The sequence below is a fragment of the Pelobates fuscus genome, chromosome 5, assembly GCF_036172605.1.
Source record: "Pelobates fuscus isolate aPelFus1 chromosome 5, aPelFus1.pri, whole genome shotgun sequence".
Classification (NCBI taxonomy): Eukaryota; Metazoa; Chordata; class Amphibia; order Anura; family Pelobatidae; genus Pelobates; species Pelobates fuscus.
Window position 1 is genome coordinate 180616773 of NC_086321.1, and position 20825 is coordinate 180637597.

At 43.3% G+C, this 20825-nt stretch overlaps 1 protein-coding gene across 1 annotated transcript in view; it reads right to left on the reverse strand.

Moving 5' to 3' along the window:
- LOC134611180 (cytosolic phospholipase A2 gamma-like) overlaps positions 1-20825 on the reverse strand; it is an 86039-nt gene that overhangs the window by 17800 nt on the left and 47414 nt on the right. The gene's annotated exons all lie outside the window — the stretch shown is intronic.

Below are 20825 nucleotides of genomic sequence, written 5' to 3' on the forward strand. Positions count from 1 at the left end.
AGCAGAATAGAGACTGTTCCCCGTCCTCAGAGACCATGATACACACTGACACAGAGCAGAATAGAGACTGTTACCCCTACATAGGGTCACTTGGCAGATATGGCGGGGTCGTGGGAGGGGGAGGATGACTTTCACCTCTTCCCCTGTTAGATTCCCGTTGTGCTGTGACATCACCCTTATACGCTGTGTAAAGCATACTATTTAATCTGATCAGCATGGCCACTTGAGCTTTTATAGTTTTCACGCTGCTTGTAGTTTATATATGGTTCACAAAAATCAAACAAACGATAAAGTAAACATGTAAGGATTCAGAATATTCTTTCAAACCCTTACACATTGTGTGTACATACTTTTTGTCTTAAGTTTGTGGCTTTAAAGAGGTTCACGTTGTTTCTATGATGTGCATAACATGTTCTTGTAAATGTTTGTTAAATTTTTCCTGGAATTGTAATTTTTGAATCTGAATAAAGATAGTCAAATCCCTGATACACACTGACACAGAGCGGAATAGAGACTGTTCCCCCTACATAGGGTCACTTGGCAGATATGGATTGACACCTGTCCTCAAAACCCCTGATACACACTGACACAGAGCAGAATAGAGACTGTTCCCCCTACATAGGGTCACTTGGCAGATATGGATTGACACCTGTCCTCAGAGACCATGATACACACTGACACAGAGCAGAATAGAGACTGTTCCCCGTCCACAGAGACCATGATACACACTGATACAGAGCAGAATAGAGACTGTCCCCCCTACATAGGGTCACTTGGCAGGTATGGATTGACACCTGTCCTCAAAGCCCCTGATACACACTGACACAGAGCAGAATAGAGACTGTTCCCTGTCCACAGAGACCATGATACACACTGACACAGAGCAGAATAGAGACTGTTCACCGTCCACAGAGACCATGATACACACTGACACAGAGCAGAATAGAGACTGTTCCCCGTCCACAGAGACCATGATACACACTGACACAGAGCAGAATAGGGACTGTTCTCCCTACATAGGGTCACTTGGCAGGTATGGATTGACACCTGTCCTCAAAGCCCCTGATACACACTGACACAGAGCAGAATAGAGACTGTTGCCTGTCCACAGAGACCATGATACACACTGACACAGAGCAGAATAGAGACTGTTCACCGTCCACAGAGACCATGATACACACTGACACAGAGCAGAATAGAGACTGTTCCCCGTCCACAGAGACCATGATACACACTGACACAGAGCAGAATAGGGACTGTTCCCCCTACATAGGGTCACTTGGCAGGTATGGATTGACACCTGTCCTCAAAGCCCATGATACACACTGGGGGGAGCTACTGTCCTCCCCAACCACTGCGCGGTGGGTGGGGGCCATAAATCACAATGGGGGGACCTACTGTCCTCCCCCCCTCGGCCCCCACCCCTGCGTGGTGGGTGGGGGCCATAAATCACAATGGGGGGGGCCTACTTTCCTCCCCCCCGGCCCCCATCCCTGCGCGGTGGGTGGGGGGCATAAATCACAATGGGACGGACCTACAGATAGGAGTGGAGTATTGTTCATATCAGTTTAATACCTTCCGCGTCTCCTATCAGTGGACGTGTATATGGCAGCCATTTTAGGAACCGCACACCTGGGACCCGAGCAAGTTCACCTCGTTCAAGCTGCTCTGGTTCCTTGATGAGCCAGCTGCCCGTGAGTTAACATGTCCCATGGAGAAGCACTCTGTCCTGTAAAGCCTCACCACAAAAAAATTAAATAAATAACAGCACTCGGAGTGGTGAGTTTAGTAAATTTTCATATCAGTTTAATACCTTCCGCGTCTCCTATCAGAGGACATGTATATGTCAGCCATTTTAGGAACCGCACACCTGGGACCCGAGCAAGGTCACCTCTTTCAACAGGCGACATGATTTGGCCCTGTAAAACTATCCTGGATATTCTCTACAAGTTCTATGGATATGGCATTGATTTATGTAACAGGGAGATGGAAGAAGATGCTTGGTCGGTCCTCTTACTTGAAATTTGTGGCACTGCGCGGGCAAGCTAATGTGCCACCAGATAGGAGTGGTGAGTTTAGTATTGTTCATATCAGTTTAATACCTTCCGCATCTCCTATCAGTGGACGTGTAAATGGCAGAGATTTTTAATTGTTGAATCACCTCCCCTTTTTAGGCCAAGGTGGGAAGATGCTTAGACCACTGGTATATTGGTGCCATCTTGGAGGATTTTTTTTTGGTTTGGTTTTTGAAGCCACAGTGCTGCACCAGTGGGCCTAAAAATTAGGCATGTACACATGCCTGAAAAATTTGGTATTGTTGCAGCCGCTACTGTAGCAGCGGCCAGAAAAATTGATATTTGTTTCACAGGCAGAAAGTGCCCTAAAACATGGCGGCTTGAACTCTAGTTGGTGGCGGATAAGTCACGCAAGTCAAACGTCATTCAGAGCTAAAATACAGCAGCGTGTGGACCATTTTTAGCCCAAGGCAGCTCATCTCATCAGACCTTTTTTAATCAAATGTATCGCCCAGTGTCAGTCCCTTCGGGATCCAACCCTCATTCATCTTAATAAAGGTGAGGTAATCTAGACTTTTTTGACCTAGGCGACTTCTCTTCTCAGTGACAATACCTCCTGCTGCACTGAAGGTCCTTTCTGACAGGACACTTGAAGCGGGGCAGGCCAGAAGTTCTATCGCAAATTGGGATAGCTCAGGCCACAGGTCAAGCCTGCACACCCAGTAGTCAACGGGTTCATCGCTCCTCAGTGTCGATATCTGCAGTTAAGGCGAGGAAGTCTGCTACCTGTCGGTCGAGTCGCTCTCTGAGGGTGGATCCCGAAGGGCTGTGGAGATGCATAGGACTTAAAAAGGTCCGCATGTCCTCCATCAACAACACGTCTTTAAAGCGTCCTGTCCTTGCCGGCGTGGTTGTGGGAGGAGGATGACTTCCACCTCTCCCCCTGTTAGATTCCCGTTGTGCTGTGACATCACCCTTATACGCTGTGTAAAGCATACTTTTTAATTTATTGCAAATGCTGCATCCTTTCCGACTTGTTGTAATTCGGTAACATTTCCGCCACTTTCTGCTTATACCGGGGGTCTAGTAGCGTGGACACCCAGTACAGGTCGTTCTCCTTCAGCCTTTTTATACGAGGGTCCCTCAACAGGCAGGACAGCATGAAAGACCCCATTTGCACAAGGTTGGATGCCGAGCTACTCATTTCCCGTTCCTTCTCCTCACTGATGTCATTGAAGGTATGTTCTTCCCCCCAGCCACGTACAACACCACGGGTACCAGATAGGTGACAACGAGCACCCTGGGATGCCTGTTGTGTTTGGTCTTGCTCCTCCTCCTCCTCAAAGCTACATTCCTCCTCTTCCTCACAATCCTCTTCCAGCGTTGCCGCAGGTCGAGCAAGCGATGCTGATAAGGCTGTTTCTGGTGGTGACGGTGACCACAACTCTTCCTCTTCCTCTTCACGCTCATCTACAGCCTGATCCAGCACTCTTCGCAGGGCATGCTCCAGGAAGAAAACAAATGGTATGATGTCGCTGATGGTGCCTTCATTGCGACTGACTAGGTTTGTCACCTCCTCAAAAGGACGCATGAGCCTACAGGCATTGCGCATGAGCGTCCAGTAACGTGGCAAAAAAATTCCCAGCTCCCCAGAGGCTGTCCTAGCACCCCGGTCATACAAATATTCATTAACAGCTTTTTCTTGTTGGAGCAGGCGGTCGAACATTAGGAGTGTGGAATTCCAACGTGTAGGGCTGTCGCAAATCAAGCGCCTCACTGGCATATTGTTTCGCCGCTGGATATCGGCAAAGTGAGCCATGGCCGTGTAGGAACGCCTGAAATGGCCACACACCTTCCTGGCCTGCTTCAGGACGTCCTGTAAGCCTGTGTACTTATGCACAAAGCGTTGTACGATCAGATTACACACATGTGCCATGCATGGCACATGTGTCAACTTGCCCAACTTCAATGCCGCTATCAAATTCTTTCCGTTGTCACACACCACTTTGCCGATCTCCAGTTGCTGCGGAGTCAGCCACTTTTCCACCTGTGCGTTCAGGGCGGACAGGAGTGCTTGTCCGGTGTGACTCTCTGCTTTCAAGCAAGTCAAACCCAAGACGGCGTGACACTGCCGTATCCGGGATGTGGAATAGTACCTGGGGAGCTGGGAGGGTGCCATTGATGTGGAGCAAGACGCAGCAGCACAAGAGGACTCAGCCGAGGAGGTTATGGAAGAGGATGGAGTAGGAGGAGTAGAGGAGGTGGCAGCAGGACTGCCTGCAATTCGTGGCGGTGTCACCAACTCCTCTGCAATGCCACGCATTCCTTGCTTGTCAGCCGTCAGCAGGTTTACCCAATGCGCAGTGTAGGTGATATACCTGCCCTGACCATGCTTTGCAGACCAGGTATCAGTGGTCAGATGGACCCTTGCCTCAACACTGTGTGCCAGACATGCCATGACTTCCTTTTGCACAATCGAGTACAAGTTGGGGATTGCCTTTTGTGAAAAGAAATTCCGGCCGGGTACCTTCCACTGCGGTGTCCCAATAGCTACAAATTTTTTGAACGCCTCAGACTCAACCAGATTGTATGGTAAAAGCTGGCGGGCTAATAGTTCGGACAAGCCAGCTGTCAGACGCTGGGCAAGGGGGTGACTTGGTGACATTGGCTTCTTACGCTCAAACATGTCCTTGACAGACACATGACTGTGGGCAGATGAGCGGGAACTGCTCAAGGCGGGAGACGGAGTGGCGGATGGTTGAGAGGGGGCAAGAAGGACAGCAGTGGTTGACGTGGCTGAAGATGCTAGACCAGGAGGAGGATGGCGGCTTAGAGTAGGCGTGCTGCTTGTACTCATGTGTTGATCCCATAGGCGTTTGTGATGTGAGATCATGTGCCTACGCAAAGCAGTTGTACCTAGGCGGGTGTTTCCTTTGGCACAGTTTCCTTTGGCACAGGTTGCAAATGGCATCGCTGTTGTCCGAGGCAGACACACAAATAAAATGCCACACGGCTGAGCTCTGCAATGACGGCATTCTGGTGGTGGACACAGCATGCGTTGAATGGCGTGCTGTCGGGCTGACCCCGGGTGCCGATGCATGCTGTCTGACTGTGCCACTAGCTCCTTGCGACGACCCCCCCCTGCTTCCAACTCGTCTCCTCCTCCTCTCTGTCTCCCCATCTGAACTTTCGCCCTGTTCTTCTTCTTGCCGAGCGGGCACCCACGTGACATCCATGGACGCATCGTCATCATCAACCGCTTCGCTTGTATCTGACAACTCAGAAAAGGAAGCAGCAGCGGGTACAACATCATCATCATCACACCGTACCTCCATGTGTTTAATGCTGCCTGCCTGAGACATATCCCTGTTATCTACATCCTCTAGCAATAATGGTTGCGCATCACTCATTTCTTCAAACGGGTGTGTGAATAACTCCTCTGACATACCAAGTAAAGCGGCTGTGGTGCTAGTTTTGGTGGTGGCGGCAGGCGGGTGAGTGGTATCTTGAGAGGTGCCTGAAGCTAAGCTGGAGGAGGATGGTGCGTCAAGGTTCCGAGCGGAGGCTGTACAAGATTGGGTGTCCTGTGTTAGCCAGTCAACTATGTCCTCAGAGCTTTTCAAGTTCAGGGTACGTGGCTTCTGAAAACTGGGCATTATTCTAGGGCAAAAGGGAATCACAGCACCACGACCACGACGGCCCCTGCAGGGTGGCCTGCCTCTGCCTGTCATTTTTTGGGGGATTAGTGGTACTATAAGTGTAAGCTACTGTGAGACCAGATATGATTGGCAATGTGAACTGTAAGAGTTCTGCAGAGCACACACTGTAGGCCTGAGACACCCGCTTGAAGACAAGTAACTGCTATTCAATCTATAACAGTGAAAAACAAATTTTGGTTTTAAAAGCACGCTATAGAGACACCAGATATGATTGGCAATGTGCACTGGTCCCGTTCTGCAGAGCACACACTGTAGGCCTGAGACACCCGCTTGAAGACAAGTAACTGCTATTCAATCTATAACAGTGAAAAAAAATTTTGGTTTTAAAAGCACGCTATAGAGACACCAGATGTGATTGGCAATGTGCACTGGAACAGTTCTGCAGAGCACACACTGTAGGCCTGAGACACCCGCTTGAAGACAAGTAACTGCTATTCAATCTATAACAGTGAAAAACAAATTTTGGTTTTAAAAGCACACTATAGAGACACCAGATATGATTGGCAATGTGCACTGGAACAGTTCTGCAGAGCACACACTGTAGGCCTGAGACACCCGCTTGAAGACAAGTAACTGCTATTCAATCTATAACAGTGAAAAACAAATTTTGGTTTTAAAAGCACGCTATAGAGACACCAGATATGATTGGCAATGTGCACTGGAACAGTTCTGCAGAGCACACACTGTAGGCCTGAGACACCCGCTTGAAGACAAGTAACTGCTATTCAATCTATAACAGTGAAAAACAAATTTTGGTTTTAAAAGCACGCTATAGAGACACCAGATATGATTGGCAAAGTGCACTGGAACAGTTCTGCAGAGCACACACTGTAGGCCTGAGACACCCGCTTGAAGACAAGTAACTGCTATTCAATCTATAACAGTGAAAAACAAATTTTGGTTTTAAAAGCACGCTATAGAGACACCAGATATGATTGGCAATGTGCACTGGAACAGTTCTGCAGAGCACACACTGTAGGCCTGACACACCCGCTTGAAGACAAGTAACTGCTATTCAATCTATAACAGTGAAAAACAAATTTTGGTTTTAAAAGCACGCTATAGAGACACCAGATATGATTGGCAATGTGCACTGGAACAGTTCTGCAGAGCACACACTGTAGGCCTGAGACACCCGCTTGAAGACAAGTAACTGCTATTCAATCTATAACAGTGAAAAACAAATTTTGGTTTTAAAAGCACGCTATAGAGACACCAGATATGATTGGCAATGTGCACTGGAACAGTTCTGCAGAGCACACACTGTAGGCCTGAGACACCCGCTTGAAGACAAGTAACTGCTATTCAATCTATAACAGTGAAAAACAAATTTTGGTTTTAAAAGCACGCTATAGAGACACCAGATATGATTGGCAATGTGCACTGGAACAGTTCTGGAGAGCACACGCTGAAGGAAGGCCTGACAGAGCCGCTTGAAGGACACTGACTGGCTGCTATTAGCTTACACTGGAAACCTTTTTTCTTTGTAAAAGCACGCTAAAGAGACACCAGATATGATTGGCAACTGTCAAAGCACGCTGGCACAGGTCTGCAGAGCACACGCTGAAGTAGGCCTGACACCCAGACGCTTGCAGACAACTAACTGATCTTCTATTACAGTGAAAAAAAATGATTTCTTTAAAATCTAAAGCTTAAGCTTTTGTTAAAACAGATATGAGTGGTGGCACTGACTGTGCAAATGGGCAAGGCATCCAACCTGACACAGAAGCTGGCAGGCAGGCAACTGCTCTTCTATTACAGTGAAAAAAAATTATTTCTTTTAAATGTAAAGCTTAACCTATTGTTAAAACAGATATGAGTGGTGGCACTGACTGTGCAAATGGGCAAGGCATCCAACCTGACACAGAAGCTGGCAGGCAGGCAACTGCTCTTCTATTACAGTGAAAACAAATTATTTATTTAAAATCTAAAGCTTAACCAATTGTTAAAACAGATATGAGTGGTGGCACTGACTGTGCAAATGGGCAAGGCATCCAACCTGACACAGAAGCATGCCAGAAATACTTCCTTATCAAATGTATGCTCACAGTTTCAGCCCCAACAGCATTGAGCAAACGATTTTTTTTTGTTTTAAACAATCTTTATTAAATGTATTTCCTTTTAGTTTTTTCTTCTTACATACAACAATAATAATGATTGCTTCCATGGTTGCCTTAACCTCCTCCCAATAGGCTGTAAAAGCATGACACGACCACCAGATATGCATAAATGTACCAGGGAATTCATTACATCATCAGCATATTGGTGATTGTGTGGGGCAAATTTTATGTAGGCTGGCCGGGGTGTGATGCCAGGAAGAAAGTATTTTATTAAGTATTTCTTGTGATTTAGTGCATACCATACTATAGTGATTGTATGCCAGAACCTTTGACCACTGTTTCTCCGACAACGATATACCCAGAACCTTCTCCCATCTCCTCTTAAAAACTCCTCGTCCGATACTGCCTTGTATAAAAAGTAATTGATACATTACTGAAAAAAGCATGTATGATTGGTTCCCCTTTGCTACATAGGTCCTCAAACTTTGTATTACATCTAGTCAGTAGATGGTTGTTCGGTATAGAGTCATACAAATTCTTAATCTGAGCGTATTTGTATCTCTCTAACTTAGGGGTGCATTCTGCCAACTCTAGATTGTATGTCAGTGGTAAAAGAGGAATAGGAATAGGGGCAACTGATGTTTGTTTTTGTTTTTTTTAAATCTGAAACCAGATTCTTAGTTTTCCTGAAATTGGATTCGATATGGGTATCTGTTTTGGCACTTTAAAGATTTGTAACCAGAGTAGTTAATGGGATAGGACTCAAAGCTTTTTCCAAAGCAACCCAAGGCTTATTTAGATCTGCAACATACCATTCCAGTACTTGCAGCATATGCGCTATTTGATAGTATTGTTAAATTAGGAAGTGCCAAGCCCCCCTTGATTTAGGTAGGCATAAAATATCATGTCTAAGGCGTGAGCCTTCCAAACAAAAGATATGGCCGCTACTCTAAGGGAGGCAAAAAAAGTTTGTGGTAACTCAATCGAAATTGTCTGAAATGGATACAAACTTTATGGTATAATATTAATTTTAAGAGCATTAATACGCCCAAACCATGAGATATGTTGCTTGTTCAATCTACAGAGGTCTGTTTTCATTTAATTTAATAAACGCAAATTCAAACTTATTAAATTGTATTATTACATTTGGTAAAGTAATTCTGGGTCTTGTCATAAAAAACAGCATATCATCTGCGTAAGCTACTATTTTGTGTCCTACCTGTTTAAAATTATACCCACTAATATTTGCATTACTTCTGACCGCTTGTAACAAGAGCTCGAGAGATCATGAAAATACAACTGGCTGATTACATTTTTTATCTGGACTGTCTCAGTAAATGTCCCATTTACATTTATCCAAGCATTTGGGATAGTATATAAAGAGTTTATACACTGCTTAATTTGCTCTCCAAAGCCCTTGTGCTCCAAGGTTGCCTATATAAATGTCCAGTCCACCTGATCAACTGCTTTTTATACATCTGTGCAAAGCAACAGTAAGGGGTGTTTCTCTTTTCACGCCAAATGTATAATGTTTCTGAAGGCATGTCAGCATCCTTGTTGCTAGGACATTTGAAAATAATTTAAAGGGACACTATAGTCACCAGAACAACTACAGCTTATTGAATTTGTTCTGGTGAGTAGAATCATTATCTTCAGGCTTTTTGCTGTAAGCACTGTCTTTTCAGAGAAAATGCAGTGTTTACATTACAGCCTAGTGATAACTTCCCTGACCACTCCTCAGATGGCTGTTAGAGATCCTTCCTGGGTCATGGCTGCCTAAAATGCATCCAAACATTCAGTGTCTCCTCCCTCTGCATGCAGACACTGAACTTTCCTCATAGAGATTTATTAATTCAATTCATCTCTATGAGGAGATGCTGATTGGCCAGGGCTGTGTTTGAATTGTGCTGGCTCTGCCCCTGATCTGCCTCTTTGTCAGTCTGAGCCAATCCTATGGGGAAGCATTGTGATTGGATCAGGCTACCACTTCTGCTGATGTCAGCAGGCAATGGGCAGGTCTAAAGGAAACAGACACAAAGCATGCAGCTGCAGACTTGAATACAAGTAAGATTTACTATATTTAGGGAGGCATGAGGGGACCTCGGTGGCAAGATGGTGGTTTTAACCCTATAGGTTCAGGAATACATATTTGTGTTCTTGACCCTATAGTGCTCCCTTTAATGTTCAGATTCAGTATGGGCCTATAACTACTATGTAGCTATTCCATGCCATTCCTTAGGGAGAACAGGCATGGACTTAAGAGCATGAGTTAACCTGGTGCTATCCTTGGTTTTATTGATTTCAAAGCCGCATACAATTCCTCCTTAGTTATTTGTGTATCACAGAGAAGAAGAGATCTTCTCTGAGTGCTTAACTATGCTACTTACATTTTTGGCTAAATATGTCTGTATCTCTTCCTTTAGTTCAATTAGTGGTACTCTACTCTCATGTTATAAAGTGATGAATAATATATGTGAAATTATTCTTTTATCTTATCAGGAAAAGGGGTTGTTTTCCACCTCTGCTGGGAGATGCGGTGTATCATTTTTTTATTGCGCTCTTTAAACATTTGTGCTAAAAGTTTACCATATTTATTTTCATTATTATAAAAAAGCAACACAATTCTGAACGCTATAAAGTGCGATGGTGTTTGGCTGCTAAGAGTAATGATAACTCTCTTTAAATATCACCAACATGATGTTGGGGGGGAAAAGGTGGAGGGGAGAAAAGGGACCAATCTGCCAGAGGGAAGGGTGAGAAAATGTGGAGGGTGGGGGAGAAGGGAAGGGTCACATTTTAAATTACTTCTTAATTTTAATTATGTTAAGCAAGCATGTAAAGTCAATTCATAGTAGTATCATCTTTGGGGGCTAATTTATAACCCTGTATGATATCTGTCTCTCTTGAGCTCACCGGCTGGATTATCCAGTTTTGGATGGGCCCTCAGGTAAGTCTAAAGATTTTAGAAAGGCAGGTGCTTCTACTGGCCACCTCGGGTGATACCTTCTTTTTCCCTTTCAAATTTGAAGGCTAAAGGGGAACCCCCATTTGTATGGGATCTGTATGTCCCTTAGCAGGTTAGTGATAGGCCTCAAGGCTCTCCTCACCTCCAATGTAAGAGGAGACAGATCTTGAAATAGCATAATCTGTGCTCCCTTAAAGTCCCAATGTGACTTAGACATAATCCTTTCCTTGAATGTATAAAATCCTTTATTACAAATAATATCCCTCAGTGTTCCTGCCATTCTCTTTGAGCTCTCTCTATTGCCATATTTTAGGGCGTTTCTTCATCCAGAATTATTGAGAACAGGTGATATAACAAAGCAAGCTAATTTTCATTGACAACCTGACTGCAGACAGACATAGAAACTGCAAATATGTAGTGATGTTCTTCCTATATGTCTCCCTGGGATGTTCTCTCCTTCTCTTGCAGGTTGTTTTGTAGTTCAGATCATTCAGTATTGTCAGTGACTGTCAGAGCTGTGTGGAAAGATTAGGTAAGGAAGTATTTTTCTGGAGACTGCAGAATGTTGTTAAAAAAAATAATTCCTTATCAAATCTAGTCACACAGCTCAGCCACTGACATTATTATATTAGTGAGGCCAAAATCTATCAAATGCAATAAAGTTGTACTGGAGTCCATAGAATACCTTTAAGTTCCATCTATTGCCAAATATTACCAAGGATCACACTTGCCAGAAGAAAGTGTAGTCCATGGTTTTTCTTATATATATTTTAAAAACAAAAGGTGAAATTGACTAATATAAATTTAAAATAAGGGGAAATAGAGAGATGAAAATGATTAATTTAAAACCTGCAAAGTGACAGTGCTGCTTTAAGAAATATATCTACATATTAATGCTGATGATCTAGTTGCAGAGTTTGATTTCAAATGACATGATTTCCATTAGTCTGGGTATTTGTAGGAAAACAGTGCACCTTGTTTGGTGGCCCCTTGCTGCCCTGTTGTGTTATTGTACCCCACCTCCTCTAGACTTAACCCCTTAAGGACACAGCTTCAGAAGCTGGACATACCCTTAAGGACACAAGCATTTTTTGCATTTTTTGCTGTTTGTGTTCAACTGCAATTTGCATCTCTCTCATTTATTGTACCAACACATATTATATACCGTTTTTTAGACAACAAAAAGGGCTTTAATTTGATGTGACCTATACATGTATAAATTCTCATTTATTTAAAAAAAATGCAAAATAATGTGGAAAAATAAAAAAAAAACGCTTTTTTCCCCACGTTTTGGCAATAATAATGTGTGCATAATATGTACAGCTTAGGAAAAGTAATTCAAAATCAATTCATTGATGTGTCTTGATTTACAAAGTACATAATATGTGTAGGATTTCAGTTTATTTTGAAAGTTACAGGTCACAAACTACAAGGTCTAAAATAAAATTTAAATGTGAAACAATTTTAGAAGTTGGTATGTTTGTCTTGGAAGTTTAATACCCATTACAGGAAACAAAATTGCCACACAAAAGTATATATTTATATAAAGTAGACATCACAGGCTATTTACCTAAGGTTAGTTTGACACTTTTTTGCGTAGCCATTTCACCGCCAATCTCTGCTAAACATTGTAGTAAAATTGTGTTTTTTCTCTATTTTGGCATATTCACATATAACAAGGTTTTTGTAATGTGTATTTCGTAAATCTAGTGTGTGCTATCCCTGTACAGAACCCCATATTGTGTTCAGCTACATCTTCTGAGTACAACGATACCCCCATTGTATACATTTGCCCCTATTCTGTGAAGCTACAGTGCCATATAGGAGACCATGCTATTTCATATACTTTAGTTGGAATTTTCATAGATGGTCATATGTCTGAATTTGTGGCATTATAGCCATTTGACTGTTCAAATAACCCTATAAAGGCCTTCCATTTGAGAAAGCAAATACCCAAGGGTATGTTATTAGGCATATATTATACCTTAACTTGCCGCCATGTTTTCACAAATTTATTTCAAATTTTGTGGTGAGAAAAAAAAAAAATATTTTTTACATGCATGTTGCATTTTCGCTGGGTATTTCTTACATTTGATAAGTGCCACTGTCATAAATTCCCCCTAAGTATGCTCAGTTACCTCTTCTGAGTAAAACAATATGCCCAATATATGACCCAGACACTATTTTGTGAAGTTACAGTGCTGTGAAAGAGATGTGATAAGTTCAGGTTTTTAAGTGTGAATTTACATGGAGAGTTTTAATGGGTCCCTATTCTATTTTTAAATATGTTAGCAGGCTGCTTTTTCCAATTACCCCAAAAAGGCATACTATTTCTTAAAGAAGACGCCCAAAGGTATTTCTAATGGCAAATTTTGAACCTTAGCGTGGGATAATTTTTCCGTTAGCTTGTATCAAGTGCAGTGGTAAAAAGCATTTTTTTTCTGCCTTTTTGACACACAGTGAGTTTGTACTGTATATTTTGCAAACCTTATGTGTGCTACGGCTTTATAATACTTTATATATTGCTCAGCTATGTTGTCTGAGTACAGCAATACCCCCGTATGTACCTTTGCCACTTATATGGGGACGTTGAAGGGGCACATTTCAGACACAGCCATTGCAGGTTTTGTCAAACTTTTAATTTTTACGCTGTGTTGTTACCCCACTTTGAAGTTTTTTAGCGGGCTATATATTCCAACTATCCCATAAAAGCATACTATTTCTTAAAGAAGACATCCCAGGGTATTTCAAAAGGCATATTTTGAACCTTAGTGGGGGATCATTTTTCTGCTAGCTTGTACCAAGTGTAGTGGTAATAAGCATTTTTTCTGCTTTTTTGACACACACCGTGAGTTTGTACTGTGTATTTTGCAAACCTTATGTGCGCTACAGCTATATAATACTTCCTATCTTGCTCAGCTGTGTCATCTGAGCACAGCAATACCCCCATATGTACCTTTGCCAGGTATATGCGGACATTGAAGGGGCACATTTGAGACACAGCCATTTAAGTTTTTTCAAACTTTACATTTTTACGCTGTGTCCATACCCCACTTTGGAGGTGTGTTTGTAGGTTAATTATTCCAGCTACCCCATAAAGGCATACCATTTCTTAAAGAAGAGACCCTAGGGTATTTCAAAAGATGTATTTTGAACCTTAGCGTGAAATCATTTTTCCGCTAGCTTGTACCAAGTGTAGTGGTAATAAGCCTTTTTTACTGCCTTTTTTACACACACAATGAGTTTGTACTGCATATTTTGCAAACCTTATGTGTGCTACGGCTATATAATACTTCCTATCTTGCTCAGCTATGTCGTCTGAGCACAGCAATACCCCCATATGTACCTTTGCCAGGTATATGCAGACATTGAAGGGGCACATTTGAGACACAGCCATTTAAGTTTTTTCAAACTTTAAATTTTTACGCTGTGTTCATACCCCACTTTGGAGGTGTGTTTGTAGATTAATTATTCCAGCTACCCCATAAAGGCATACCATTTCCTAAAGAAGACACCCCAGGGTGTTTCAAAAGGCATATTTGAAACCTTAGCGTGGTATCATTTTTTCGCTAGCCTGTACCAAGTGTAGCGGTAATACGCATTTACCCCCTTTTTTAAACATTTTTTTAACTTTTTAAAAGTTTTTTTTAACTTTTAAAAAGTTTTATTTAGCATTTAACAACTTATTTTACTATTTTAAAACTTTGTTTAAACTTTTCAAAAGTTTTTTTAACTTTTTATTGTTTTTTTTTTACTTTTAACCCCTAACTAGCCTAACCGTAAATCCCCAAATTTTCCCACTAACTTCTACCCACCTTAGCTAAATAAATAAATATTTTAAAATATTTAAAAGAATTAATTAAATACATTTAACCCCTGAGGATTAAAAAAAATAAAAGTTAACCCTCAGGGGTTAAAAGAAAAAAATCAGATCACAGTGAAATACTGTGATCTGTATTTTGATCACTGCAGACAGTGATCAAAGTGCAGGGAAGGGGTTAAATTTTATTTGAAAGAGGTGAGGGGGGGTGGGATTTTGCAACAAACACTTTTTTTTTTTACAGCCAGAGACAGATCAGCACCGATCTGTCTCTCTGCTGTTCACAGCTCACACGGAGCTGCAGGGAAACAGATCGGGTTTCACTGCAGCATGTGTGATCACTCTGACTCCCGGTCAGAGCGATCACATGGGCTGTGAAAGTGAAACTGCCTGTGTTAGTGTGCCTCCGATAGGGAGACACACTACAGGAAGATTAACCCCACGATTGCCGCGATTGTGGCAATCAGGGGTTAATTTTCATTTTGGACGGAAATTTTCCGTCCAGCGTCCTTAAGGGGAGTGCTGCAATGACGGAAAATTTCCGTCATGCGTCCTTAAGGGGTTAAAGCTCGTTTGAGCAGGACCCTCATCTACCTATTGTTCCTGTGTCACTGTGTAATTGTCTAATTTATTGTAAATTTCTCCCCCTGTGGTGGAATCTCGGTAGAAATAAATTTAGTAGGCCGAGATTGCCACGTGGTATGTGCACGTGCATATGCTGATGTATCAGTCGGTTGGTTGCACGTGGCAACCAACTGATGTAATCAGTAGTGTAAGGAGCATGTGCAGGAATACAGGATATACGAGTATTCCCCTCCTCCATTGTGCTGGGCAAGCCAAGTGGTCAAACAGGAAGTTAGTCTTTATTCTGTTGATTGGGTTAGAGTACATGTAGGTGGAACTGATTATAGGAGGAGCTATATGTCTATATAAGGATCAGGACTCAGATTTTAGCTGTTTTTGGTGACAGTCCCTATGAGTCCCGGTCGGTGAATCAAATAAAGATCTCTTCCTTCCTGAAGAAACCTGTGTCCATCTCTCTCTGCTTGGCTTCCGTCAGTTTATCCGGTATCATTTGGTGCATTGGCCGGGAATCTCATCGGTCAACGGTAGCTGAGAAACAGAGGCGTGAGACGGTCTATCTTTGCCCACGCTCTCTACGGCTGCACCCCTGAACTTTTGCGTGGACCTCCCTTCGTCTCGGCGCCACTGGTCTGTTGTCCAGGAGATCATCGGCCTCTACGTAGTAAGTGCTGGGGTGCCCCCGTCGATGAGTGTGAACTCAGGTTCAGGAACGAGGAGGTAAGACGACTACTGTTTTAGATGGTGGACCCACTAGGGGTATTGGATACCGATTGTGCGGTAGGCCCATAAGGGGTTTGTATCTGGAATTGTGTATGGAATTGGACCCCTCAGTAGAGGGAAGGAGCGAAGGCGCACAACTCGTAATTAAATGCCATGTAGTCAGCTCGTTTAATCCTGGTTTGGAGTCAGGCTGGGTCCTGTGTAAATAGCCCAAGCCGGACACCGGTGTCTTGTCTAGACTAGCGTATCTAGGGTGTATATTTCATTCGCTAGGTCGGAGGGACCAGGAGACTAAGCGGAGCCTGTTGTATATTCTGTCCGCTAGATCTCGACCTATCTTGGCTAAGTGGGAAGGCGTGTAAATCTGGAACCCACTAGACTATTGATAGAGTAGATAGACTAAGAGGGTTTTGTGTAAATTCCGCCCTCTACAGGGAGTGCAGAATTATTAGGCAAATGAGTATTTTGACCACATCATCCTCTTTATGCATGTTGTCTTACTCCAAGCTGTATAGGCTCGAAAGCCTACTACCAATTAAGCATATTAGGTGATGTGCATCTCTGTAATGAGAAGGGGTGTGGTCTAATGACATCAACACCCTATATCAGGTGTGCATAATTATTAGGCAACTTCCTATCCTTTGGCAAAATTGGTCAAAAGAAGGACTTGACAGGCTCAGAAAAGTAAAAAATAGTGAGATATCTTGCAGAGGGATGCAGCACTCTTAAAATTGCAAAACTTCTGAAGCGTGATCATCGAACAATCAAGCGTTTCATTCAAAATAGTCAACAGGGTCGCAAGAAGCGTGTGGAGAAACCAAGGCGCAAAATAACTGCCCATGAACTGAGAAAAGTCAAGCGTGCAGCTGCCAAGATGCCACTTGCCACCAGTTTGGCCATATTTCAGAGCTGCAACATCACTGGAGTGCCCAAAAGCACAAGGTGTGCAATCCTCAGAGACATGGCCAAGGTAAGAAAGGCTGAAAGACGACCACCACTGAACAAGACACACAAGCTGAAACGTCAAGACTGGGCCAAGAAATATCTCAAGACTGATTTTTCTAAGGTTTTATGGACTGATGAAATGAGAGTGAGTCTTGATGGGCCAGATGGATGGATTGGTAAAGGGCAGAGAGCTCCAGTCCGACTCAGACGCCAGCAAGGTGGAGGTGGAGTACTAGTTTGGGCTGGTATCACCAAAGATGAGCTTGTGGGGCCTTTTCGGGTTGAGGATGGAGTCAAGCTCAACTCCCAGTCCTACTGCCAGTTTCTGGAAGACACCTTCTTCAAGCAGTGGTACAGGAAGAAGTCTGCATCCTTCAAGAAAACATGATTTTCATGCAGGACAATGCTCCATCACACGCGTCCAAGTACTCCACAGCGTGGCTGGCAAGAAAGGGTATAAAAGAAGAAAATCTAATGACATGGCCTCCTTGTTCACCTGATCTGAACCCCATTGAGAACCTGTGGTCCATCATCAAATGTGACATTTACAAGGAGGGAAAACAGTACACCTCTCTGAACAGTGTCTGGGAGGCTGTGGTTGCTGCTGCACGCAATGTTGATGGTGAACAGATCAAAACACTGACAGAATCCATGGATGGCAGGCTTTTGAGTGTCCTTGCAAAGAAAGGTGGCTATATTGGTCACTGATTTGTTTTTGTTATGTTTTTGAATGTCAGAAATGTATATTTGTGAATGTTGAGATGTTATATTGGTTTCACTGGTAAAAATAAATAATTGAAATGGGTATATATTTGTTTTTTGTTAAGTTGCCTAATAATTATGCACAGTAATAGTCACCTGCACACACAGATATCCCCCTAAAATAGCTATAACTAAAAACAAACTAAAAACTACTTCCAAAAATATTCAGCTTTGATATTAATGAGTTTTTTGGGTTCATTGAGAACATGGTTGTTGTTCAATAATAAAATGAATCCTCAAAAATACAACTTGCCTAATAATTCTGCACTCCCTGTAGTTCGCTATATGTGGTGCTTGGGCAGCGACGGCTAACCAAAACGGATGTAAATAGTTTTAAGTAGTCCCTTCGAGGTACTGGCCAATAGATTAGTTGGGAAACTGTAAATGTGTTCAAAATTATTGTAGTAGAGTGTATATCTTGCTAGATAGCGTGAGCTCTGCCGTCTGGCGAGAGTGTGAATAGTGTGTAACTGTATCATAGCGCACGGTACCATAACCATGTATTATAATTACTGATACTGTAAATAACCACTAATAACTGTCGTTCATGTTGTATGTTTAACATCATAACCACTACTAACTGAACTGTGACTTTAAAAATTGTACTTTAACCAATGCTAACCGTACTATAACTACTGTTTGTAAAGACGATGTTACTAGGGCGTGTTATAGACGGGTAATTTAAATACTGAGAATTATAACGTGGGTGATTGTATAGTTTCACCAAAAGGTACAGTAATAGTTATTTAGTGACTGGTGTAACAGCTGTGTGTGTACGGGAATTCCCTGTATGTTTTGTTGTGTACGTTTGGCCTAGTAACCGTACCACGTGGTGCTGTTGCCAAGGGGAATGGGTGTGACCGTTGGAAGTGTGTTTGTTTTGCTTCTATTGGAGACGACGCTCCGTTGCTAAGTATGGGTGCGTCGGATTCAAAGATCATTGATCCCTTAGAATGCATGTTAAAGAACTTTAAAAAGGGATACAATGTACATGATTTGGGAGTAAAGATGTCCCCAACACGCCTGACTACTTTATGTAGTAGGGAATGGCCGTAGATGACTTGCCAAAATGGATCAGGGTATGCAACGAGGAGCAATGTCGCCTCCTGTTGGCCAGAACTCGTTTGTCCACCAAGGCCGTGATTACACCCATTCTGGACACGCCCCCTGAGTCAGAGATCCCCTTGTGACCCTTACTCCTCCTCTACAGGAAGAGGAAGAGGAGGCGCTGCTAGTAATACTACTCCCCTTGCTCCGTTGTCTCCACCTACCCCCTCCTCTAGCTCAGAGTCTAGCCCACTTGCTTTAAACCCTCTCCTTCCGGTACCTACCCCTATTAACCCCACCTATCCAGATTTGACGTCATTTCTGGTTCCTGGTCAGGCTCCTCCCAGCCCGGCCTGCAATATTCTACTTACTAATCTTCCCTTCAGTAAAGAAAAAGCGTCCCCTTCCCCTCCTCTTACTACCCCTCGACCTGAACCCATAACTGACCTTCCTCAACGAAGCCCCATACTAACCCGACAACTGACCGGTACCCTCCAACCCCGACATTATCAAATGCCTCTCCGACTGACGCCGGGCCCGACACATATTAACGGTGAGGGCCAGTTACAACATGCTGATCCCGTATTTGTCTATATTCCCTTTACCACTACTGATTTATTCAACTGGAAGACCCATAACTCCTCCTACACAGATAAACCTCAAGCCATGACAGATTTGATTACCTCTATAATCCAGACGCATAATCCCACTTGGGCTGATTGCCAGCAATTACTTATGACATTGTTTAATAACGAGGAAAGAACTCGGATAAATCAGGCGGCAATTAAAGCGCTTGAAGAAGTGGCCCATACTCAAAATCAGGCCAACCCGGCAGCATGGGCCGCAGCCCATTATCCAAACACAGATATGGCCCGTTTAAGAGCTTACAGGGACGCCATTATTGCTGGCATGAAAGCCTGAGGAAAAGGGGCGATCAATATGTCAAGGACGGCTGAGGTATTGCAGAAATGTGATGAGTCGCCCAGTGCCTTTTATGATCGATTATTGGAGGCATACCGGTTGTATACCCCCTTTAATCCAGAGGCTCCTGAGAATTCCCGGATGGTTAACTCTGCCTTTGTCAGCCAGGCCTATGAAGATATAAAGAGACAATTACAAAAGTTAGAAGGATTTGTAGGGATGTCTATAACTCAACTAATGGAGATAGCAAATAAGGTTTATATGAATAGGGAGACAGAGACGAAAAAGGAAGAAGAGCGAAAGATGAGAAGGAAAGCAGACATGTTAGCAGTAGCTGTCGCGGGTGTAGATAGAAGGGAAAAGGAAGTGTATAGGGGAACTGAGAAAAGCGAGAATAAGTGAAATAGAGAGCCTTTAAGTAGGAACCAATGCGCATACTGTAAGGAAGAAGGGCATTGGAGAAGTGAGTGTCCACTGAGGGAACAATATGAGAGAGATAGAACAAGGGCAGGATATAGTAATAATTATAGAGGCAGAGCGAGAGGAAGAGGAGGCCCTGGAGGAAATGGTGGGAATAATAGAGGAAGCGTTCATGGGGATAGGTATTACCCAGCAGCGCAGAGACCCTGAGAAAGAGAAGATAGAGACTTTGTGGGTTTGGCTGACACTGTCATGGAGGACTATTGATACCGACCAGGCTCCAGCCCCCTTGGCCGAGCGGAGCCTATGGTCGATGTAGCAATAGGGGGAAAAAGGAGTTCTTTCATGATCGACACTGGTGCTGAACATTCTGTGGTGACTAACCTAGTCGCTCCTTCTTCAGGAAGAACTATCACTGTAATAGGAGCAACTGGGAGGAGTGCTGCTAAACCGGTTCTTAAAAGTCGACTCTGTACACTGGGAGGCCACGTAGTAAAACATCAGTTCCTTTACATGCCTGAATGTCCAGTCCAACTTCTAGGACGAGATTTGTTATCGAAGTTACAAGCACAGATAACATTTCTGCCTAACGGAACAATATCCTTGAAGTTTAATGGACCCTCAGGTATAATGACAATATCAATACCGAAAGAAGAAGAGTGGCGACTTTATACAGTGTTGACCAGCCAAAACCCTAGGAGTGATGAATCCTTGTTTAATATACCAGGAGTGTGGGCAGAGAGTAACCCACCAGGACTTGCTCGCAATATCCCACCTATACGGATTGAACTAAAACTTTGGGTTTATCAGTAAAGGAGTTTAAGCATGCGTGGGATAGGCATAAGG